Below are 25,501 nucleotides of genomic sequence, written 5' to 3'. Positions count from 1 at the left end.
CAGTTCATCACTGATGGTAATTCATTATTTAAATACTGCACTTTAAAATCTCTGTGAATGCTGAATTCAATAAAGAGCGAGGCTGATATCAGAAATATATTTAAATTTATATTTAATAGCCTGTACACACTAAATATATTGGCTATATTGTGGAAACAATGAACTGTTCTCCAACACCAATAACCACAGGGATTATTGTTTGAATGTATTAATTGAGTTGTATTACTGGGATCTATAGATTAGATTTCCTCTAACACTCTGCTGCAGTCTCTCCCTGTGAATCACAACCTCTCCTCTCACTGTATTGAATCCTCAGTCTCCTCATCCATTGCTTCATTTTATCCACTTTCCCAAACCATCTGCTCCAGTCTCCCCTCCTGCTCCAACATGTCCTTTCCCTGGAATTTACAAGGTTATGGGTCATTTGATGAATGTTTTCAAGATAATAAGGGAAACTGAACGGGTGGACAGAGAGTAACAATTCCCACTTGCTGCGGAGTCAGGAACTTGGGGGCAGAGACTAAAAATCTAAAAAAAAACTGTCTAAAAACCTTTCAGTAGTGAAATGAAGAAACACTTCAACAGAGAGTGGGGATAAATGAGTGCTATTCTGGTTGGCAATCAGTCACTAGTGGTGTGCCTCAGGGATCGGTGCTGGGTCCGCAATTATTTACAATTTATATCGATGATTTTGAGTTGGGGACCATTTGTGGGGTGTCAAAGTTTGCAGATGACACGAAGATGAGTGGCAGAGCAAAGTGTGCAGATGACTGTGAAACTTTGCAGAGGAACATAGATACATTGAGTGAGTGGGCAAAGGTCTGGCAGATGGAAGACAATGTTGATAAGTGTGAAGTCATTCATTTCGGTAGGAGTAACAGTAAAAAGGATTATTACTTGAATGGTAAAAAGTTGCAGCATGCTGCTATGCAGAGTGACCTGGGTGTCCTCGTGCATGAATCGCAGAAGGTTCGTCTGCAGGAACAGCAAGTAACGAGGAAGGCAAATGGAATTTTGTCCTTCATTGCTAAAGGTATTGAGTTTAAAAGCAGAGAGGTTATGTTACTTCTGGATAAGGTACTGGTGAGGCCGCACCTGGAATACTGTGTGCAGTTTTCGTCTCCTTACTTGAGAAAGGATGCATAGGCACTGGAGAGGGTGCAGAGGAGGTTCACTCCGTTGATTCCGGAGTTGAGGGGGTTGGCTTAAGAGGAGAGACTGAACAGATTGGGATAATATTCATTAGAATTCAGAAGAATGAGGGGGGATTTATAGAAACATATAAAATTATGAAGGGAATAGATAAGATACAAAGCGAGAGCATGTTTCCACTGGCAGGTGAAGCTTGGACAAGAGGGCATAGCCTCAAGATTAGAGGGAGCAGATTTAGGACTGAATTTAGAAGGAACTTCTTCACTCAGAGGGTTGTTAATCCATGGAATTCCTTGCCCAGTGAGGTAGTTGACGCTTCTTCAGTAAACATTCTTAAAGCTAAGGTAGATATATTTTGGAACAATAAAGGAATTAAGGGATACGGTGAGAATGCGGGTAAGTGGATCTGAGTCCACAAAAAAGATCAGCCATGATCTTATTGAATGGCGGAGCAGGCTCGAGGGGCCGCGTGGCCTACTCCTGCACCTCGTTCTTATGTTCTTTTGAACACACCAGGTGTGGTATCAGTTTGGAACTCTCTTCCACAAACGGCAATTGATGCTGAGACACTTGTTAGTTTTTAAATCTGAGTTTGATAGATTTTTGTCAACCAAAGGTATTAAGGGGCAAATAAAGGTACATGGAGTTAGATCACACATCAGCCATGAGCTCATTGAATGACAGAAGAGGGTTGAGGGGCCAAATGGCCTCCTCCTCTTCCTCTGTCCAATGACAAATATCTTGCTATCACTCTCTGTGTCTTGGTCTGTGCCTCTCTTTTTGTCTCTCTTTCTGTCTGTCTGACTGTCTGCCTCTCTCTCCTCTCTCAAATATCTGTGGAAATCCACAAACATTAGTCAGCCATTTTAGGCTGGTTCTCGGTGGCCATTTTATGTTTCCACAACACTGGGACATTTCTTCCAGAGACCGACTCCTCACCAATGTGAGGGTAGTGCTCAAATTGTGACAGAGACACAGACATGGAGACACTGAGACACACAGAACTAGAAAGGAATTAATCAATCCCTTTTGCCCAATAATTTGCCCTCCACTGTGATTAGGCTGGGTGGCCTGTAATTACTCAGTCTGTTACTTTCTCCCGTGTTAATCAACATTCCAACATACGCAGTCCTCCAGTCCTCTGGCAGCACGACTGTAATCAGAGAGGATTGGAAAATGATTGTCAGAGCCTCTGATATTTCCTCCCTTGCACCTCTAAACAGTCTGAGCCTGTTGAATTATCAGCTTTCAAAGATGCTAAACCCCTGAATATTTGCTCTCTCACTGTTTATCCCATTCGATATTTCAAACCCCTCCTCATTGACTACAATATCAGCCTCGTCCCCTCTTTTGTGAAGACAGCCGATATGTATTCATCAAGAACCATGCCCGCATCTTCCGCCTCCACAGTTAGGAAAAAGGAGGAGAGACGATATAAAGTAAAGGAGAGAATTCTAAAGGAGGTGCAGGTACAGGCACATCTGGGGGTATTTGTGCTCCAATCACCGAAGGTGGCAGGGCAGGTTCAGAAAGTGGTTAAACGGCAGAAGAGGTCCTGAGATTATAAATACAGACTTTGAATAGAAAAGCAAGGAAAATGTGACCTTTGTAAATCGCTGGTTTGCCTTCAACTGGAGCATTGTCCAATTCTGGACACCGTACTTCAGGAAGAATGTGGCGGCATTAGAGAGGGTGCAGAAAAGATTCACAAGAATGGTTCCAGGGATGAGGGGCTTCAGTTACGTGGATAGATTTGAGAAGCTGGGGTTGTTCTCTGTGTCAATCTCTGCCTTCCTCTCTCTATCTCTCCCTCCTGCTATCTCTGACACAAAGAGGGAGACAGAGGGATAGAGGCTGAGATATGCAGGCAGAGAGAGGGCTGTGGAGAGAGACAAGGTTGGAGACAGACAGATTGTTGGGGTGGATTGAAAGGGAGAATGTAAGATATATTCATTTGATGTAATCCTTCACTGCTGTGAACGCAAACAGAGAAAGGTAGGTATGTAGAGTGAAATATTGGTCGAGTGGGAGAAATGTGGATGAAGTTGGGGCCCAGGCGGTGCGTTTTGATGACCAGGAAGGAAAACGTTCCATTGTAAACATCCAGCAAGGTATTCCACCATGGAATCCATCACACCCTCATGATATTGGTGTGGAAATCTTGTCATCTATGCCCATGGTTATCGACCCCTCTGTTATGGGAAATGGGTCCTTCCTTTCCACTCTATCCAGGCCCGTCATTATTTTATACACCTCAAATAAAACTTCCCTTCAACCTTCTCTGTTCCAAAGAAAACAATTCCAGCCTATCCAACCTTTCCTCATAGTTAAAATTCTCCATTCCTTACAACATCCTCTGTAAATCTCCTCTGTACCCTCCCTAGTGTGATCACATCCTTCCTGTAATGTGGTGACCAGAACTGTACACAGAATTCTAGCTGTGGTCTAACTAGTGTTTTATGCTGTTCTAGCATAACCTCCCGGCTCTTATATTCTCTTCATCAGCCAATAAAGGAAAGTATTCCGAAAGCCTTCTTAACCACCTTCTCCACCTGTCCTGTTACACTCTGGAATCAGTGGACATTCACTGCAAGGCCCCTCTGTTCCCAGACAGAGCGATTGTTCAGTGAGATTGAAAGAGCAAATGTAAAACATTATAATTTGTTGTAATCCTTCACTGCAGTAGACACAGACATACGAGCAAGAGGCATGGAGTGTGAAACATCGGGGTAGAGGGAGAAAAATAGATTGAGATGTTAACAAATTGGAAAGGAGTGATAGGGACTGAGAGAGAGGTAATCACTGGTAAACTCTCTTGCTGGTAACTCTCTCCATCTCTATCTCTCTCTTCCCCACTCCTCTACTCTCTAAAACACTATTTACTCTGTTACTCATTTTCCAAGTCTATCTCTCTACTTTTCTCCCTCTGTCTCTATCTCCCTCTGTACACTATCTCAATCTCTCACTCTTGCTCTCAGGATGGGAAGAGAGAGAAAGGGAGGTAGAGAAAGGGTGTTGCAGGCAGTGAGAGATGAGGAGAAAGAGACAGAGGAACAGTGAGTCTGGCATTCATAGATGGATCTTTATTCTGTATCTAACCCCGTGGTTACATGCCCTGTGAGTATTCGATGGGGACAGTCTCGGACCGGGGGAACTGTCTAAAAATCAAAAATTAGTCAAAAGCCCTTCAAAGATGAAATTTAGAAACACATCTACGTTCCAAGAGTGGGAGAAGTTGGGAACTGTCTTCCACAAATGACCCCTCCCAATCTCTGCAATCTCCTCCAGCTCCACAATCCACCAATATCTGTGATCCTCTAATTCTGGCCTCTTGACCATCCTCAATTTGAATTGTTCCAACATTGGTGGCCGTGCCTTCAAACTGCCAAGGCCCTAATTCTGGAATTCCTTTCCTAAACCTCCCCGTCTCACTAACTCTCTTTCCTCTTTGAAGAGACTCCCTCAAACCAACCTGTTTGACCAAATTTTTGTTCGTCTAGTGTAATATCCCCTTAAGTGACTCGGTGTCAACTTTTTATTTGCCTTATTTATTTGTTGGATGTGTGCGTTACTGGCCAGTCCAGCATTTATTACCCATTCCTAATTGCCCTTGAGAGGTGGTGTTGAGCCTCCTTCTTGAACCGCTGCAGTCCATGTGGGGTAGGTACACCCACAGTGCTGCTAGGAAGGGAGTTCCAGGATTTTGATCCAGTAACAGTGAAGGAATGGTGATATAGTTTCAAGTTATGATGGTGTGTGACTTCAGTTGTTGTGTGCGGACAATATTTTCAGTGCGCAGTCCATTTAAATTTTTAATTATTTATTTTTTTCACGTGGTTACATGTAAAGTTTCTCCTACAATCTGCCTGCCTCCCCGTATCTCCTCACTCTTTCTGCCCGTCTCTCCCTCCTTCTCTTAAGCCACTGCTTTACTCTGTATGTCAACTCACACTGTACCTGCCCTGGGAGATCTCATTATGGTGCCTAGGTAATGAGTTAGAAAGTTACAGCATGACCTCCCTGCTCTAAAATACTTTAACAGCCTTATTGGGAATCTCACTGCAGCTTGAAAATATGAAACACTGATCCAACATTCACCCCTAAAACAGTCACATTAACCTCCAAAAACAAACTGGCGGATAATGAGGATTGTTAATGATTGTTACAACTTGTCTCATCCTCTCTCTGTCTCTCCCTCTCATGTCTGTTTCATCCCATCTTTCTCTCGCTCTCTCTCTCCCTCGCCCTCCTCCTCTTTCTCTGCCTCTTTCCATGACTCTGACTCTAACACCATCTCTCTCTCCTTGGACAGAAATGTATTTATCCATTTCTTGTTTAATTTTGAACCTGTAAATCTTGCTCTTGCTGGGAACGTCACTGCAGTTTGAAAATATCAAACACTGATCAACACTCGCCCCATAGACTCTCACACTAAACTCCCAATACAGGACTGTGCAGATAATGGAGATTGTTACTGATGTTCTGAAAAGCTCCCCTCACCCACTGTATCCCATTTCCCCTGCTTCTAAAGATTGTCAGTGTTTAAAAATTTTTTTTCATTAATATTAAATGTCACTTCAGTTTGAAAATATCAATCACTGATCCAACACTTGCCCCCAAAACACTCACACTAAACCCCTGATCTTTCCTTTCAGAATTAGTTCTTACACGCAGCCAGTTTTACTTTTTAATTCTATCTTTTTTCAACATTTTCGATGTAAGGTTTTTGCAGTAACCTCGCTCTCCCTCCCTCTCTCTGTGAGTCTCTCCCTCTGTCTCTGTTTCTCCCTCAGTTTGTCTCTCTTCCTCTCTCTCTCTCTGTCCCTTTCTCCCTCTGCATCTGTCTCTCTCCCTCTGCATCTGCCTGCCTCCCTTTCTGTCTGTCTCACTCTGCATTTGCCTCCCTCCCTTTCTGTCTCTCTCCCTCTGTCTCTGTTTCTCCTTTTTTCTCTATCATTCTAGCTCTGTCTCTCTCTCTCTCCCTCTTTCTCTGTCCCACTCTTTCTGTTTCTCTGACTGCCTGTGTCTCACTCCCTCCATCTCTCCGTCCCTCTGTGCATGGACAGCAATGCGTTGAGCCATTTGTTAGGTTAATTTTGAATCTTTAACTTTTGCTTTTGTTGGGAATGTCAATGCAGTTTGAAAATATCAAACACTCATCCAACACTTATCCTTAAAACACTCACATTAAACCCCAAATACCGGACTGGGCAGACAATTGTGATTGTTACTGGGGTTCCGCCAAGGTCTCATTTCACTATCTCTTCTGTCTCTCACTGTCTTCCACTTTGTCCCTCTCTCTCCATTTCCCCATTTGTTTTCGTATCGCTCTTCTCCTCTTTCGTTCATCGCCCACAACTTTATAAATGGAGAGGGTGCTCCTTCCACATTAGAAGTAAAGATGGAGCACCCTCCACATTCTGCATAGAGAGGGAGCTCCCTCCACTTTATACGTAGAGGCGGAGATCCCTCTACTTTATGCACAGAAAGGGAGCTCCCTCTGTTTTATGTAGCTGACGTGGTGGGATTTGAACCCCTGTTCCCAGGCCATCAGGTTGGGCCTCCGGATTCCAAGACCAGTGATATTATCACTACCCTGCTGCATCCCAAATGGATGCATACAGTGTCTGTCCTGTAATATCACTCACAGTGGTTTCTGGGCTGTAACCCTGAACATGGTCCCGAATCAGAGACTCAAAGTTCACGTTTTAACTGGGAAAAGGCAGGAACAGAGTGAAACGGGATTGCTTTTGTCCCTGGATTCAGTGTCCACTGCAGACAGATCAGTTACATTTACAACAGAAAAGATAGGAGTGAACAAGGTCAATACAATAATATGGAAAATGTAAATGACGCCTCTCATAATTGCCATCCGTCCAGTATGAGTACAGATTTCAGATTTATTCCGAGAGAGGTCTTACTCTGAAAATGTCATTGACATTGAAATGATTGTGTTTTATCCACCACATTATTTACATCAGAGTCAAAGCTGCTGATGTAATGTGTTTGTTCAGGAGAGTGTAACTAATAGTAATGATCAGGGGTATAACCATGTCAGTGGAGATTTGTCCCCTGTATAAATCAGGACCCATTGGAATGGATCAGCTCAGAGTGCCTGGTAGAGCTGTGGATTCCAGGCTAACAGTAGACTCTGCTTCTCACAGAAATGGAATATCCAGTAATGTATCAGATAGAAGACATTTACTATCCTGTACTTGCAGCAATTGGAGTTCCTGGTAAGCCAGTATCTCAGCTGTTAATGGTGTCAATCAATGTTAACTGTGCTGCTGGGTATTATTTCTCAATGTGTGTGTTACACAACCGCCTGTTCTTTACCAGCAATTTACTGATGGAATCTCCTCACTGTCTACTCTTTCATTCTTGCAGGCTTTGTATCATGTCTTTAATGGTATTGGTTTCGGTAGCAGTTGCATTCTTACTGGATTATTCTGTGCAGCGAATGTTTTTGAATGAGGTGTTTTAGTTAAGATCAAAAATCAAACAATCAGGAGTTTTTAACAGTTTCATGATGTGGACCAAATCCGTCCTGGATTATTTATATGAAACTTTATATTTTGGTGATCAATAATGGGACATCTCACAGTCTCAGTGTCACAAGCGGAAAGCACAATGTCCTCCTTCCCCAATAACATGGCTCAATTTAACTGGGATTTAAATGTATTTATTGATTATCAATGTTATCAAATTTTATTTCATTCTGTGTGTGTCTGACGCTGCTTCAGAAGTTTGGCTACTGAACTGAGTTTGCTGCTGACCCTTTTACTTCTCCTTCTCTGCTTCACTGTGGACCTTCACTGTCACTGGACTACATTGTAAAATAGAAAGTATTGATGTGATCTTTTATTGGTTTTCACTCTATCAGTTGGAATCAAGAGTCTTTCCATTTATCTGCAGATTATCAGCTGCAGCGCTGATGTTGGTGTTTTATTAATTTAACAATCCCACATTCTAACGGATTACTTTATAATTCAAGGAGAAGGAATTTCAATGATTGGGAGGTTTGTCTGGAAGTAGCTTTCGATCCTGTTTGTTCCATGTATTGTAGATGAAGTGAAGAGTGTAGGTGAACAGGTGGAGACTTGAGTGTTCTGTAGATACATTAAATTATTCACAGAGGTTTCACCATTGAACAAACTGACTCTGAGAATAGAATCATTGAACCTGGGGCTGGTGAACAGAACACAGACGCAGAATGTTAGGAATAAATCAAATGTGAAAAGTAGCATTAGCTAACAGTTTGAAGGGTGTGAGTACTCCGGAGAGACAGGGAAGGAGAAAAGGAGCAGGGAGAATGAAACAGAGGGAAAGAGATCGGCAGAAGTAAAGAGAAAGAGAAAGAAGCAGAAGTGTGAATAATTCACCATCATAAAGTGCTGGAATGTCCAGAAGAATTAGTGAGAGAAACTGTGAGTTGAAGTTGTCTATTGTCAGATTGTGTTCATTTTCCTGTTGGACTTGATCCTCTGTGTTGATTTCTGTCAGGTCCTCATTTTGTTTTGTCGAAAGTTCCTATTCCTTAATTAGTGACTGAATAAACAGAATAGAATCAGTTCATCACTGATGGTAATTCATTATTTAAATACTGCACTTTAAAATCTCTGTGACTGCTGAATTCAATAAAGAGCGAGGCTGATATCAGAAATATATTTAAATTTATATTTAATAGCCTGTACAAACTAAATATATTGACTATATTGCAGAAACAATGAACTGTTCTCCAACACCAATAACCACAGGGATTATTGTTTGAATGTATGCATTGAGTTGCATTACTGGGATCTATAGATTAGATTTCCTCTAACACTCTGCTGCAGTCTCTCCCTGTGAATCTCAGCCTCTCCTCTCTCTGTATTGAATCCTCAGTCTCCTCATCCATTGCTTCAGTTTATCCACTTTCCCAAACCATCTGCTCCTGTCTCCCCTCCTGCTCTGACATATCCTTTCCCTGGAATGTGGAAGTTTGTGGGGTGATTTGATGAACGTTTTCAAGATAATAAGGGAAACTGAACGGGTGGACACAGAGTAGCAATTCCCACTGGCTGCGGAGTCAGAAACTTGGTGGCATTGTCTAAAAATCTAAACGCATTATAAAAACCTTTCAGGAGTGAAATGAAGAAACTCTTCAACACACCAGGTGTGGGATCAGTTTGGAACTCTCTTCCAGAAACAGCAATTGATGATGAGACACTCGGTAATTTTTAAATCTGAGTTTGATAGATTTTTGTTAACCAAAGGTATTAAGGGGCAAAGATAGGTACATGGAGTTAGATCACACATCAGCCATGAGCTCATTGAATGACAGAAGAGGGTTGAGGGGCCAAATGGCCTCCTCCTCTTCTGTCCAGAGACAAAAATCTTGCTATCACTGCCTGTGTCTTGGTCTCTGTCTCTCTCTTTGTCTCTCTTTCGGTCTGTCTGTCTCCCTCTCCTCTCTCAAACATCTGTGGAAATCCACAAACATTAGTCAGCCATTTTAGGCTGGTTCTCGGTGGCCATTTTATGTTACCACAACACTGGGACATTTATTCCAGAGACCGACCCCTCACCAATGTAAGGGTAGTGCTTAAAATGTGACAGAGTCATAGACGTGGAGACACTGAGACACACAGTACTAGAAAGGAATTAATCATTCCCTTGTGCCCAATAAGTTTCTCTCCACTGTGATTAGGCTGGGTGGCCTGTAATTACTCAGTCTATTACTTTCACCCTTGTTGATCAGCATTGCAACATACGCAGTCCTCCAGTCCTCTGGCAGCACGACTGTAACCAGAGAGGATTGGAAAATGATGGTCAGAGCCTCTGCTATTTCCTCCCTTGCACCTCTTAACAGTCTTTGCCTGGTGAAATATCAGCTTTCAAAGGTGCTAAAGCCCTGAATATTTCCTCTCTCACTATTCTCTCATTCAATACTTCAAATCCCTCCTCATTGACTGCAATGTCTGTGTCGTCCCCTCTTTTGTGAAGACAGCCGTTATGTATTCATCAGGAACCATGCCCGCATCTTCCGCCTCCACTATTAGGAAAAAGGAGGAGAGACGATATAAAGCAAAGGATAGAATGCTAAAGGAGGTGCCTTAACAGAAACATCTGGGGGGTATTTGAGCACAATCACTGAAGGTGGCAGGGCAGGTTCAGAAAGTGGTTAAACGGAATAAGGGGTCCTGAAATTATAAATAGAGTCATTGAATACAAAAGCAAGGAAAATATGACCTTTGTAAAACGCTGGTTTGCCTTCAACTGGAGCATTGTCCAATTCTGGACACCGTACTTTAGGAAGAATGTGGGGGCATTAGAGAGGGTGCAGAAAAGATTCACAAGAATGGTTCCAGGGATGAGTGACTTCAGTTACGTGGATTGATTGGGCGGCACAGTGGCGCAGTTGTTAGCACTGCAGCCTCACAGCTCCAGGTGGGGTACTGGACACTGCCTGTGTGGAGTTTGTAAGTTCTCCCTGAGACTGCGGGTGCTCCGGTTTCCTCCCACATGACAAAGACTTGCAGGTTGATAGGTTAATTGGCCATTATAAAATTGCCCCTAGTATAGGTCGGTGGTCGGGAAATAGAGGGACAGGTGGGGATGTAGCAGGAATGTGGGATAGTGTAGGATTAGTATAAATGGGTGGTTGATGGTCGGCACAGACTCGGTGGGCCGAAGGGCCTGTTTCAGTGCTGTATCCCTGAACTGAACTAAACGAAAGCTGGGGTTGTTCTCTGTGTCTCTCTCTGCCTCTCCCTCCTGCTATCTCTGACACGAAGAGGGAGACAGAGGGAGATAGCCTTAGATATGCAGGCAGAGAGAGGGCTGTTGAGAGGTACAAGGTTGGAGACAGAGAGATTGTTGGGGTGGATTGAAAGGGAGAATGTAAGATATATTCATTTGATGTAATCCTTCACTGCTGTGTATGGAAACAGAGAAAGATAGCTATGCAGAGTGAAATATTGGTCGAGTGGGAGAAATTTGGATGAAGTTGGGGCCCAGGCGGCCAGTTTTGATGATCAGGAAGGAAAACGCTCCATTGTAAATATCCAGCAAGGTATTCAACCATGGAAGCCATCACACCCTCATGATATTGGTGTGGAAATCTTGTAATCTATGCCCATGGTTATTGACCCCTCTGTTAAGGGAAATGGGTCCTTCATATCCACTCTATCTAGGCCCGTCATTATTTTATGCACCTCAATTAAATCTTCCCTTCAACCTTCACTGTTCCAAAGAAAACAATTCCAGCCTATCCAATCTTTACTCATATTTAAAATTCTCCATTCCTGACAACATCATCTGTAAATCTCCTCTGTACCCTCTCTTGTGTGATCACATCCTTCCTGTAATGTGGTCACCAGAACTGTACACAGTACTCTAGCTGTGGTCTAACTAGTGTTTTATACAGTTCTAGCATAACCTCCCTGCTCTTATATTCTATACATCGGCCAATAAAGGGAAGTATTCCGTAATCCTTCTTAACCACCTTATCCACCTGTCCTGTGACCCTCAGGAATCAGCGGACAGTCACTCCAAGGCCCCTCTGTTCCCAGACAGAGCGATTGTTCGCTTCGATTGAAAGAGCAAATGTAAAACATAGTTTGATGTAATCCTTCACTGCAGTATACACAGACATACGAGCGAGAGGCATGGAGTGTGAAACATCGGGTGAAAGGGAGCGAAATAGATTGAGATGGGAACAAATTGGAAAGGAGTGATAGGGACTGAGAGAGAGGTAATGTCTGGTGAACTCACTTGCTGGTAATCTCTCTCCATCTCTATCTCTCTCTTCCCCTTTCTTCTACTCGCTGAAACCCTATTTCTTCTCTCTGTTACTCACTTTCCAAGTCTATCTCTCCCATTTCTCTCTCTGTCTCCCTCTGCACACAATCTCAATCTCTCCCTCTTGCTCTCAGGATAGGAAGAGGGAGAAAGAGAGGCAGAGAAAGAGTGTTGCAGGCAGTGAGAGATGAGGAGAAAGAGATAGAGGAACAGTGAGTCTGGCGTTGATAGATGGTTCTTTACTCTGTATCTGACCCCGTGCGTACTGCCCTGTGAGTATTCAATGGGGACTGTCTCGGACGGGAGGGAATGTCTGAAAATCAAACATTAGTCGAAAGCCCTTTCAAAGATGAAATTTAGAAACACTTCTGCATACAAGTGTGGTAGAAGATTGGAACTGTCTTCCACAAATGACCCGACCCGATCTCTGCTATCCCCAATTTGAATTGTTCCAACATTGGTGGCCGTCCCTTCAAGCTGCCAAGGCCCTAACTCTGGAATTCCTTTCCTAAACCTCTCCGTCTCACTAATTATCTTACCTACTTGAAGACGTTCCCTCAAACCAACCTCTTTGACCACGTTTTTGTTCGTCTCGTCGAATATCTCCTTCAGTGACTCGGTGTCAACTTTTTATTTGCCTCATTTATTTGTTGGATGTGTGCGTTACTGGCCAGGACAGCATTTATTACCCATTCCTAATTGCCCTTGAGAAGGTGCTGTTGAGCCTCCTTCTTGAACCGCTGCAGTCCATGTGGGGTAGGTACACCCACAGTTCTGTTAGGAAGGTAGTTCCAGGATTTTAACCAAGTGACAGTGACGGAATGGCGATATAGTTTCAAGCTGGGATGGTGTGTGACTTTACTTGTTGTGTGCGGAAAGTTTTTTCAGTGCGCAGTCCATTTATAATTGTAATTATTTATTTTTTTCACGTGGTTAGATGTAAAGTTTCTCTTACATTCGGACTGCCTCCCCGTATCTCCTCACGCTTTCTGCCCATCTCTCCCTCCTTCTCCAAAGCCACTGCTTTACTCTGTACCTAAACTCACACTGTACCTGCCCTGGGAGGTCTCATTATGGTGCTTAAGCAATGAGTTATACACTTCCAGCATAACCTCCCTGCTCTTATATACTTTAACAGCCTTGTTGGGAATGTCACTGCAGTTTGAAAATATGAAACACTGATCCAACATTCACCCCTAAAGCACCCACACTAGCCTCCAAAAACAGGATTGGGCAGATAATGAGGATTGTTAATGATTGTTACAACTTGTCTCATCCTCTCTCTGTCTCTCCCTCTCATGTCAATTTCTTCCCATCTTTCGCTCTCTCTCTCTCTCCCTCGTCCTCTCCCTCTTTCTCTGCCTCTTTCCATGACTCTGTCTCAAACACCATCTCTCTCTCCTTGGACAGAAATGTTTTTATTCATTTCTTGGTTAATTTTGAACCTGTAAATCTTGCCCTTGCTGTGATCGTCACTGCAGTTTGAAAATATCAAACACTGATCAACACTCGCCCCCTAAACTCTCACACTAAACCCCCAATACAGGACTGTGCAGATAATGGGGATTGTTACTGAGATTCTGTCAAAGTCCCCTCACACACTGTATCCCATTCCCCTGCTTCTCATGTTTGTCAGTGTTTAATACTATTTTTTTCAATAATATTAAATGTCACTTCAATTTGAAAATATCAATCACTGATCCAACACTTGCCCCCAAAACACTCACACTAAACCCCTGATCTTTTCTTTCAGAATTAGTTCTTACACACAGCCAGTTTTACTTTTTAATTCTATCTTTTTTCAACATTACTGGATGTAAAGTTTTTCCGATAATCTCGCTCTCCCTCTCTCTCTCTCTCTGTCTCTCCTTCTGTCTCTGTTTCTCCCTATGTTTGTCTCTCTCTCTCTCTCTCTCTCTCTGTCCCTTTCTCCCTCTGCATCTGTCTCTCTCCCTCTGTATCTCTCTCCCTCGCTTTCTCCCTGTGTCGCTCCCAGTGCATCTGCCTGCCTCCCTTTCTGTCTGTCTCACTCTGCATTTGCCTGCCTCCCTTTCTGTCTCTCTCCCTCTGTCTCTGTTTCTCCTTTTTTTTTCTATCATGCGAGCTCTGTCTCTCTCGCTCTCCATTTCTCTGTCCCACTCTTTCTGTGTCTCTGTCCGTCTGTGTTTCACTCCCTCCATCTCTCCGTCCCTCAGTACATGGACAGCAATGCTTTAAGCCATTGGTTTGGTTAATTTTGAATCTTTAACTCTTGCTTTTGTTGGGAATGTCACTGCAGTTTGAAAACATCAAACACTCATCTAACACTCATCCCAAAAAACCTCACATTAAACCCCAAATACCGACTGGGCAGACAATGGGGATTGTTACTGGGGTTCCGTTAAGGTCTCATTTCACTATCTCTTCTGTCTCTCACTGTCTTCCACTTTGTCCCTCTCTCTCCATTTCCCCATTTGTTTCCGTTTCCCTCTCTCCTCTTTCCTTCACCGCCCCCAACTTTATAAATAAAGAGGGAGCTCCCTCCACTTTACACAAAGAGAGGGCGCTCTCTCTACTTTATACATTGAGAGGGAGCTCCCTCGATTTTATACAAAGAGAGGGAGCTCCCTCCACTTTATACAAAGAGAGGGCGCTCTCTCTACTTTATACATAGAGACGGAGCTCCCTCGACTTTATACACCGAGAGGGAGCTCCCTCCACTTTATACATAGAGAGGGCGCTCCCTCTACTTTATACATAGAGAGGGAGCTCCCTCTACTTTATACATAAAATTAGAATTAGAACATTACAGCGCAGTACAGGCCCTTCGGCCCTCGATGTTGCGCCGACCATCTGACCTACACTATTCCATTTTCATCCATATGTCTATCCAATGACCACTTAAATGCCCTTAAAGTTGGCGAGTCTACTACTGTTGCAGACAGGGCGTTCCACGCCCCTACTACTCTCTGCGTAAAGAAACTACCTCTGACATCTGTCCTATATCTTTCACCCCTCAACTTAAAGCTGAATCCCCTCGTGTTTGCCATCATCATCCGAGGAAAAAGACTCTCACTATCCACCCTATCTAACCCTCTGATTATCTTATATGTCTCTATTAAGTCACCTCTCCTCCTCCTTCTCTCTAACGAAAACAACCCCAAGTCCCTCAGCCTTTCCTCGTAAGACCTTCCTTCCATACCAGGCAACATCCTAGTAAATCTCCTCTGCACCCTTTCCAAAGCTTCCACATACTTCCTATAATGCGGTGACCAGAACTGCATGCAATACTCAAGGTGCGGCCTCACCAGAGTTTTGTACAGCTGCATCATGACCTCGTGGCTCCGAAACGCGATCCCCCTACTAATAAAAGCTAACACACCATATGCCTTCTTAACAGCCCTATTAACCTGGGTAGCAACCTTCAGGGATTTATGTACCTGGACACCAAGATCTCTCTGCTCATCTACACTACCAAACTACTAACCCTAACCCTAACCCATTCGCCCAGTACTCTGCATTCTTGTTACTCCTTCCAAAGTGAATCACTTCACACTTTTCCGCATTAAACTCCATTTGCCATCTCTCAGCCCAGCTCTGCAGCCTATCTATGTCCCTCTAAGCCCTACAACACCCTTCGACACAATCCACAACTCCACCGACCTTCGTGTCATCCGCAAATTTACTTACCCACCCTTCTACACCCTCATCCAGGTCATTTATAAAAATGACAAACAGCAGTGGCCCCAAAACAGAACCTTGCGGTACACCACGAGTAACTAAACTCCAGGATGAACATTTGCCATCAACCACCACCCTCTGTCTTCTTTCAGCTAGCCAATTTCTGATCCAAAGCTCTACATCACCTTCAACCCCATACTTCCGTATTTTCTGCAATAGCCTACCGTGGGGAACCTTATCAAACGCCTTACTGAAATCCATATACACCACATCCACGGCTTTACCCTCATCCTCCTGTTTGGTCACCTTCTCGAAAAACTCAATAAGGTTTGTGAGGCACGACCTACCTTTCACAAAACCGTGCTGACTATCGCAAATGAACTTATTCTTTTCAAGATGATTATAAATCCTATCTCTGATAACCTTTTCCAACATTTTACCCACAACCGAAGTAAGGCTCACAGGTCTATAATGACCAGGGCTGTCTCTACACCCCTTCTTGAACAAGGGGACAACATTTGCTATCCTCCAGTCTTCCGGCACTACTCCTGTCGACAATGACGACATAAAGATCGACAACAACGGCTCTGCAATCTCCTCCCGGCTTCCCAGAGAATCCTAGGATAAATCCCATCGGGCCCAGGGGACTTGTCTATTTTCACTCTTTCCAAAATTGCTAACACCTCCTCCTTGTGAATCTCAATCCCATCTAGCCTAGTAGGCTGTATCTCAGTAATCTCCTCGGCAACATTTTCTTTCTCTACTGTAAATACTGACGAAAATTATTCATTTAACGCTTCCCCTATCTCCTCTGATTCCGCACACAACTTCCCACTACTATCCTTGATTGGCCCTGTTCTAACTCTTATCATTCTTTTATTCCTGATATACCAATAGAAAGCCTTAGGGCTTTCTTTGATCCTATCCGCCAATGACTTCTCGTGTCCTCTCCTTGCTCTTCTTCGCCCTCCCTTTAGATCCTTCCTGGCTAGCTTGTAACTCTCAAGCGCCCTAACTGAGCCTTCACGTCTCATCCTAACATGAGCCGCCCTCTTCCTCTTGACAAGAGCTTCAACTTCTTGAGTAAACCACGGCTCCCTCGCTCGACAATTTCCTCCCTTCCTGACAGGTACATACTTATCAAGGACACGCATTAGCTGCTCCTTGAATAAGCTCCACATTTCGTTTGTGCCCATCCGCTGCAGTTTCCTTCCCCATCCTCCACATCCTAAATCTTGCCTAATCGCGTCATAATTTCCTTTCCCCAGCTATAATTCTTGCCCTGCTGCATATACCTGTCCCTGCCCATCGCTAAGGTAAACCTAACCGAATTGTGATCACTATCGCCAAAGTGCTCACCTACATCTAAATACAACACCTGGCCTGGTTCATTACCCAGTACCAAATCCATTGTGGCATCGCCCATGGTTGGCCTGTCCACATACTGTGTCAGAAAACCCTCCTGCACACACTGGACAAAAACTGACCCATCTAAAGTACTCGAACTTTAGTATTTCCAGTCGATATTTGGAAAGTTAAAGTCCCCCATAACAACTACCCTGTTACTCTCGCTCCTGTCGAGAATCATCTTCGCTATCCTTTGCTCTACATCTCTGGAACTATTCGGAGGTCGAGAGAAAACTCCCAACAGGGTGACCTCTCCTCTCCTGTTCCTAACCTCGGCCCATACTACCTCAGTAGACGAGTCCTCAACCGTCCTTTCTGCCGCTGTAATACTTTCCTTGATTAACAATGCCACACCCCCGCCCCCCTCTTTTACCCTCTTCTCTGTTCTTACTGAAACATCTAAATCCCGGAACCTGCAACATCCATTCCTGCCCCTGCTCTACCCATGTCTCCGAAATGGCCACAACATCAAGATCCCAGGTACCAACCCATGCTGCAAGCTCACCCACCTTATTCCGGATGCTCCTGGCGTTGAAGTAGACACACTTTAAACCAAGTTCTTGCTTGCCAGTGCCCTCTTGCGACCCTGTAACCTTATCCCATACCTCACTACTCTCAACAGCCTGTACACTGGAACTACAATTTAGGTTCCCATTCCCCTGCTGATTTAGTTTAAACCCCCCCGAAGAGCACTAACAAATCTCCGCCACCCCCCCCCCCCCCCCCCCAGGATATTGGTACCCCTCTGGTTCAGGTGAAGACCATCCTGTTTGTAGAGGTCCCACCTACCCCAGAAAGAGCCCCAATTATCCAGGAAACCAAAACCCTCCCTCCTACACCATCCCTGCAGCCACGTGTTCAACTCCTCTCTCTCCCTATTCTTCTCTTCGCTAGCACGTGGCACGGGCAACAACCCAGAGATAACAACTCTGGTTGTTCTCGCTCTAAGCTTCAACCCTAGCTCCCTGAATTTCTGTCTTAAATCCCCATCTCTCTTCCTACCTATGTCGTTGGTGCCTATGTGGACCACGACTTGGGGCTGCTCCCCCTCCCCCTTAAGGGTCCCAAAAACACGATCAGAGACATCACGTACCCTGGCACCTGGGAGGCAACACACCAACCGTGAGTCTCTCTCGTTCCCACAGAACCTCCTATCTGTTCCCCTAACTATGGAGTCCCCAATGACTAATGCTCTGCTCCTCTTCCCCTTTCCCTTCTGAGCAACAGGGACAGACTCTGTGCCAGAGACCTGCACCCCATTGCTTACCCCTGGTAAGTCGTCCCCCCCAACAGTATCCAAAACGGTATACCTGTTGTTGAGGGAAACGGCCACAGGGGATCCCTGCACTGCCTGCTGGTTCCCTTTCCTTCCCCTGACGGTAACCCATCTACCTACTTCTTTTACCTGAGGTGTGACTGCCTCCCTATAACTCCTGTCAATAATCCCCTCCGCCTCCCGAATGATCCGAAGTTCATCCAGCTCCAGCTCCAGTTCCCTAACGCGGTCTGCGAGGAGCTGGAGTTGGGTGCACTTCCCGCAGATGCAGTCAGCAGGGACACTCTTGGCGAACCCTACCTCCCACATTCTGCAGGAGGAACATACAACTGCCTTTACCTCCATTCCCACTATTCTAGATTCCCAACAAATCTACTGAAAAACCAAACGAAAAAAAAAAAGTCAAAACTTGTTCGCTTAGCAATCCGACGGACTGAACTGTTTAAATAAAAAGCTTACCTGATCAACACACGAGAGGGCACATAGAGAGGGAGCTCCCTCTACTTTATACATAGAGAGGGCGCTTCCTCCACTTTACACATAGAGAGGGTGCTTCCTCCACTTTATAAATAGAGAGGGAGCTCCTTCCAATTTATAGCTGGAGAGCGAGCTCCCTCTACTTTATGGACAGAAAGGGAGCTCCCTCTGGTTTATATAGTTGCCGTGGTGGGATTTGAACCCCTGTCCCCAGGCCATCAGGTTGGGCCTCTGGATTACGTGACCAGTGATATTATCACTACCCAACTGCCTCCCAAATGGATGCGTACAGTGTGTGTCCCGTAATTTCAATCACAGTACTTTCTGGACTGTAACCCTGAACATGGTCCCGAATCAGAGATTCAAAGTTCACATTTTAACTGGGAAAAGGCAGGAACAGAGTGAAACGGGATTGCTTTTGTCCCTGGATTCAGTGTCCACTGCAGACAGCTCAGTTACATTTACAATAGAAATGCCAGGAGTGAACAAGGTCAATGCAATAATATGGAAAATGTAAATGACGCCTCTCAGAATTGTAGCATCCATCCAGTATGAGTACAGATTTAAGGTTTATTCCCGAGAGAGGTCTTACTCAGAAAATGTCATTGACATTGAAATGATTGTGTTTTATCCACCACATTATTTACATCAGAGTCAAAGCTGCTGATGTAATGTTTCTGTTCAGGTGAGTGCAACTAATAGCAATGATCAGGGGTATAACCGTGTCAGTGGAGACTTATCCCCTGTATAAATCAGGACCCATTGGAATGGATCAGCTCAGAGTGCCTGGTGGAGCTGTGGATTCCAGGCTCACAGAAGACTCTGCTTCTCACAGGAATAGGATATCCAGTAATGCATCAGATAGAAGGCATTTACTATCCGGTGCTAGCAGCAATTGGTAAATCGATGTCAACTGTGCTCCTGTACTGGGCATTATTTCCCTCTGTGTGTGTTACACAGCCGCCTGTTATTTTCCAGCAATTTACTGATGGAATCTCCTTATTGTCCACTGTTTCATTCTTGCAGGAACTGCATAATGTATTTAATGGTATTGTTTTAAGTAACTGTGGCTTTGTTATTCGATTATTCTGTGTATTGAATGTATTGGAATGAGATGTTTCAGTGAGGATCAATAATCAGACCATTAGGAGTTTTTAACATTTTCATGATGTGGATCTAACCAGTCCTGGAATATTTTTATGATTTTTTTCAGTGATTGATAATGAGACATCTCACGGTCTCAGTGTTACAAGGGGACAGAACAATGTCCTCCCTCCACAATATCATGGCTCAGTTTAACTGGGATTTCAATGTGTTTATTGATTATCAATCACTGTTATCAAATATTATTTCATTCTGTGTGTGTCTGACGCTGCTTCAGAAGTCTGGCTACTGAACTGAGTTTGCTGCTGACACTTTCACTCCTCCTTCTCTGTTTCACTGTGGACCTTCACTGTCACTGGACTACATTGTAAAATAGAAAGTATTGATGTGATGTTTGACTGGTTTTCACTCTATCAGTTGGAATCAAGAGTCTTCCCATTTATCTGTAGATTATCAGCTGCAGCGCTGATGTTGCTGTTTTATTAATGAAACAATCCCACATTCTAACAGATTACTTTATAATTCGAGGAGAAGGAATTTCAATGATTGTGAGATTTGTCTGGAAGTAGCTTTCGATCTTGTTTATTCCATGTATTGTAGATGAAGTGAAGAGTGCAGGTGAACAGGTGTGGATTTGAGTGTTCTGTAGATATATTAAATTATTATCAGAGGTTTCACCATTGAACAAACTGACTCTGAGAATAGAATCATTGAACCTGGGGCTGGTGAACAGAACACAGATGCAGAATGTTTGGAATAAATCATATGTGAAAATCAGCATTAATTAACAATTTACAGGGTGTGAGTACTCCAGAGAGATAGGGAAGGAGAAAAGGAGCAGGAAGAACGAAACCGATGGGAAAAGAAAAGCAGAAGTAAAGAGAAAGAGAAAGAAGCAGCAGTGTAAATAATTCACTATCATAAAGTGATGGAATTTCCAGAACAATTAGTGAGAGAAACTGTGAGTTAAAGTTGTCTGTTGTCAGATTGTGTTCATTTTCCTGTTGGACTTGATCCTCTGTGTTGATTTCTGTCAGGTCCTCATTTTGTTTTGTGGAAAGCTCCTATTCCTTACTTAGTGACTGAATAAACAGAATAGAATCAGTTCATCACTGATTGTAGTTCATTATTTAAATACTGCGCTTTAAAATCTCTGTGACTACTGAATTCAATAAAGAGCGAGGTTGATATCAGAAATATATTTAAATTTATATTTAATAGCCTGTGCAAACTAAAGATATTGACTATATTGTGTAAACAATGAACTGTTCTCCAACACCAATAACAACAGGGATTATTGTTTGAATGTATGAATTGAGTGTATTACTGGGATCTATAGATTAGATTTCCTCTAACACTCTGCTGCAGTCTCTCCCTGTGAATCTCAGCCTCTCCTCTCACTGTATTGAATCCTCAGTCTCATCATCCATTGCTTCACTTTATCCACTTTCCCAAACCATCTTCTCCTGTCTCCCCTCCTGCTACAACATGACCTTTCCCTGGAATTTAGAAGGTTATGGGGTGATTTGATGAATGTTTTCAAGATAATAAGGGAAACTGAACGGGTGGACAGAGAGTAACAATTCCCACTGGCTGCGGAGTCAGGAATTTGGGGGCATAGTCTAAAAATATAAACGCAGTCTAAAAACCTTTCAGGAGTGAAATGAAGAAACACTTCAACATACCAGGTGTGGTATCAGTTTGAAACTCTCTTCCACAAACGGCAATTGATGCTGAGACTCTTGTTGTTTTGAAATCTGAGTTTGATAGATTTTTGTTAACCAAAGTTATTAATGGGCAATGATATGTACATGGAGTTAGATCACACATCAGCCATGAGCTCATTGAATGACAGAAGAGGGTTGAGGGGCCAAATGGCCTCCTCCTCTTCCTCTGCCCAATGACAAATATCATGCAATAACTCTCCGTGTCTTGGTCTGTGTCTCTCTCTGTGTCTCTCTTTCTGTCTGTCTGTTTCTCTCTCTCTCTCCTCTCTCACACATCTGTGGAAATCAACACACATTAGTCAGCCATTTTAGGCTGTTTCTTGGTGGCCATTTTATGTAACCACAGCACTGGGACATTTATTCCAGAGGCCGACTCCTCACCAATGTATGGGTCGTGCTTCAAATGTGACAGAGACAGAGACACAGAGACACTGAGACGCACTGTACGAGAAAAGAATTAATCGTTCTCTTGTGCCTAATTATTTTCCTTCTTTTGTGAAGCCAGTCGGTATGTATTCATTAAGAATCCTGCCCGCATCTTCTGCCTCCATGGTTAGGAAAAAGGAGGAGCGACGATATAAAGTAAAGGATAGAATTCTAAAGGAGGTGCAGGAACAGAAACATCTGGGGGGTATTTGTGCACCAATCACTGAAGGTGGCAGGGCAGGTTCAGAAAGTGGTTAAACGGCATAAGGTGTCCTGAGATTATAAATAGAGACATTGAATACAAAATCAAGGAAATTATGACCTTTGTAAAACGCTGGTTTGCCTTCAACTGGAGCATTGTCCAATTCTGGACACCATACTTCAGGAAGAATGTGGGGGCATTAGAGAGGGTGCAGAAAAGATTCACAAGAATGGTTCCAGGGATGAGGGACTTCAGTTACGTGGATAGATTGGAGAAGCTGGGGTTGTTCTCTGTGTCTCTCTCTGTCTTCCTCTCTCTGTCTCTCCCTCCTGCAATCTTTGACACGAAGAGGGAGACGGAGGGAGAGAGGCTTAGATCTGCAGGCAGTGAGAGTGTTGTGGAGAGGGACAATATCGGAGACAGAGAGATTGCTGGGGTGGATTGAAAGGGAGAATGGAAGATATATTAATTTGATGACATCTTTCACTGCTGTGTACGCAAACAGAGAAAGATAGGTATGTCGAGTGAAATATTGGTCGAGTGGGAGAAATGTGGATGAAGGTGGGGCACAGGCAGCCAGTTCTGATGATCAGGAAGGAAAACGCTCCAATGTAAACATCCAGCAAGGTATTCCACCATGGAACCCTCATGATATTATTGTGGAAATCTGGAAATCTCTGCCCCTGGTGATTTCCCATTCTGTTAACGGAAATGGGTTCTTCCTATCCACTCTATCTCGACTCATCATCATTTTATACACCTCAATTAAATCTTCCCTTCAACCTTCTGTGTTCGAAAGAAAACAATTCCAGCCTATCCAATCTCTACTCATCGTTAAAATTCTCCATTCTTGACAACATCCTCTGTAAATCCCCTCTGTACCCTCTCTCGTGTGATCACATCCTTCCTGTAATGTGGTGACCAGAACTGTACACTATACTCTAGCTGTGGTCTAACTAGTGTTTTATACAGTTCTAGCATAACCTCCCTGCTCTGATATTCTCTACATCGGCCAATAAAGGGAAGTATTCCGTAAGCCTTCTTAACCACCTTATCCACCTGTCCTGTTACCCTCAGCAATCAGTGGACATTCACTCCAAGTTCACAGTCTGAGAGATTGCTCAGTTAGATTGAAGGGACAAATGTAAAACGTAGTAATTTGATGTAATCCTTCACTGCAGTATAAACAGACATACGAGCGAGACGCATGGAGTGTGAAACATCAGGTTAGAAGGAGAAAACTAGTTGGAGATAGTAACAAATTGGAAAGGAGTGATAGGGACTGAGAGAGAGGGAATCTCTGGTAAACTCTCTTGCTGGCAATCTCTCTCAATCTCTATCTCTCTCTTCCCATCTCTTCTACTCTCTGAAACCCTATTTCTTCTCTCTGTTACTCACTTTCCAAGTCTATCTCTCTACTTTTCTCCCTCTATCTCTATCTCACTCTGCACGCTATCTCAATCTCCCCCTCTTGCTCTCAGGATGGGAAGATGGTGAAAGAGAGGCTGAGAAAAGGTGTTGCAGGCAGTGAGAGGTGAGGAGAAAGAGACAGAGGAACAGTGAGTCTGGCATTGATAGATCTTTACTCTGTATCTAACCCCGTGCTTACCTGTCCTGTGAGTATTCGATGGGGACAGTCTCAGACGGGGAGGACTGTCTAAAAATCAAAAATTAGTCGAAAGCCCTTTCAAAGATGAAATTTAGAAACACTTCTACATACAAAGGGTGGTAGAAGTTTGGAACTGTCTTCCACAAATGACCCCTCCCTATCTCTGCAATCTCCCCCTGCTCCGCAATCACCCAAACTCTGTGATCCTCTAATTCTGGCCTCTTGAGCCTCCCCAATTTGAATTGATCCAACAGTGGTGGCCGTGCCTTCAAGCTGCCAAGACCCTAATTCTGGAATTCCTTTCCTAAACCTCTCCGTCTCACTAACTCTCTTTCCTCTTTGAAGACGCTCCCTCAAATTAACCTCTTCGACCAAGTTTTTGTTCGTCTAGTGTAATATCTTCTTAAGTGACTCGGTGTCAACTTTTTATTTGCCTTATTTATTTGTTGGATGTGTGCGTTACAGGCCAGGCCAGCTTTCATTGCCCATTCCTAATTGCCCTTGAAAAGGTGGTGTTGAGCATCCTTCTTGAACCGCTGCAGTCCATGTGGTGTAGGTCCACCCACAGTGCTGTTCGGAAGGGAGTTTCAGAATTTTGACCCAGTAAGAGTGACGGAATGTCGATATAGTTTCAAGTTAGGATGGTGTGTGACTTTAGTTGTTGTGTGCGGACAGTATTTTCAGTGCACAGTCCATTTATATTTTTAATTATTTATTTTTTTCACGTGGTTAGATGTAAAGTTTCTCCTACAATCTGACTGCCTCCCCGTATCTCCTCACTCTTTCTGCCCGTCTCTCCCTCCTTCTCTATAGCCACTGCTTTACTCTGTATCTAAACTCACACTGTACCTGCCCTGGGAGGTCTCATTATGTTGCTTAAGCAATGAGTAATACACTTCCAGCATAACCTCCCTGCTCTTATATACTTTTACAGCCTTGTTGGGAATGTCACTGCAGTTTGAAAATATGAAACACTGATCCAACATTCACCCCTAAAACATTCACACTAACCTCCAAAAACAGGACTGGGCAGATAATGAGAATTGTTAATGATTGTTACAACTTGTCTCATCCTCTCTCTGTCTCTCCCTCTCATGTCTGTTTCTTCTCAACTTTCTCTCTCTCTCTCTCTCTCTCCCCCTCGCCCTCTCCCTCTTTCTCTGCCTCTTTCCATGACTCTGTCTCGAACACCATCTCTCTCCCCTTGGACTGAAATGTTTTTATTCATTTCTTGGTTAATTTTGAACCTGTAAATCTTGCCCTTGCTGGGAACGTCACTGCAGTTTGAAAATATCAAACACTGTTCAACACTCGCCCCCTAAACTCTCACACTAAACCCGCAATACAGGACTGTGCAGATAATGGGAATTGTTACTGAGATTCTGTCAAAGTCCCCTCACACACTGTATCCCATTGCCCTGCTTCTAAAGTTTGTCAGTGTTTAATAATATTTTTTCAATAATATTAAATGTCACTTCAATTTGAAAATATCAATCACTGATCCAACACTTGCCACCAAAACACTCACACTAAACCCCTGATCATTCCTTTCAAAATTAGTTCTTATACACAGCCAGTTTTACTTTTTAATTCTATCTTTTTTCAACATTATTAGATGTAAAGTTTTTCCGATGATCTCGCACTCCCTCTCTCTTTGTCTGTCTCTCCCTCTGTCTCTG

This window comes from Heterodontus francisci, unplaced genomic scaffold (genome assembly GCF_036365525.1).
Source record: "Heterodontus francisci isolate sHetFra1 unplaced genomic scaffold, sHetFra1.hap1 HAP1_SCAFFOLD_166, whole genome shotgun sequence".
Lineage (NCBI taxonomy): Eukaryota > Metazoa > Chordata > Chondrichthyes > Heterodontiformes > Heterodontidae > Heterodontus > Heterodontus francisci.
Note: the sequence above shows the minus strand (reverse complement) of the source record.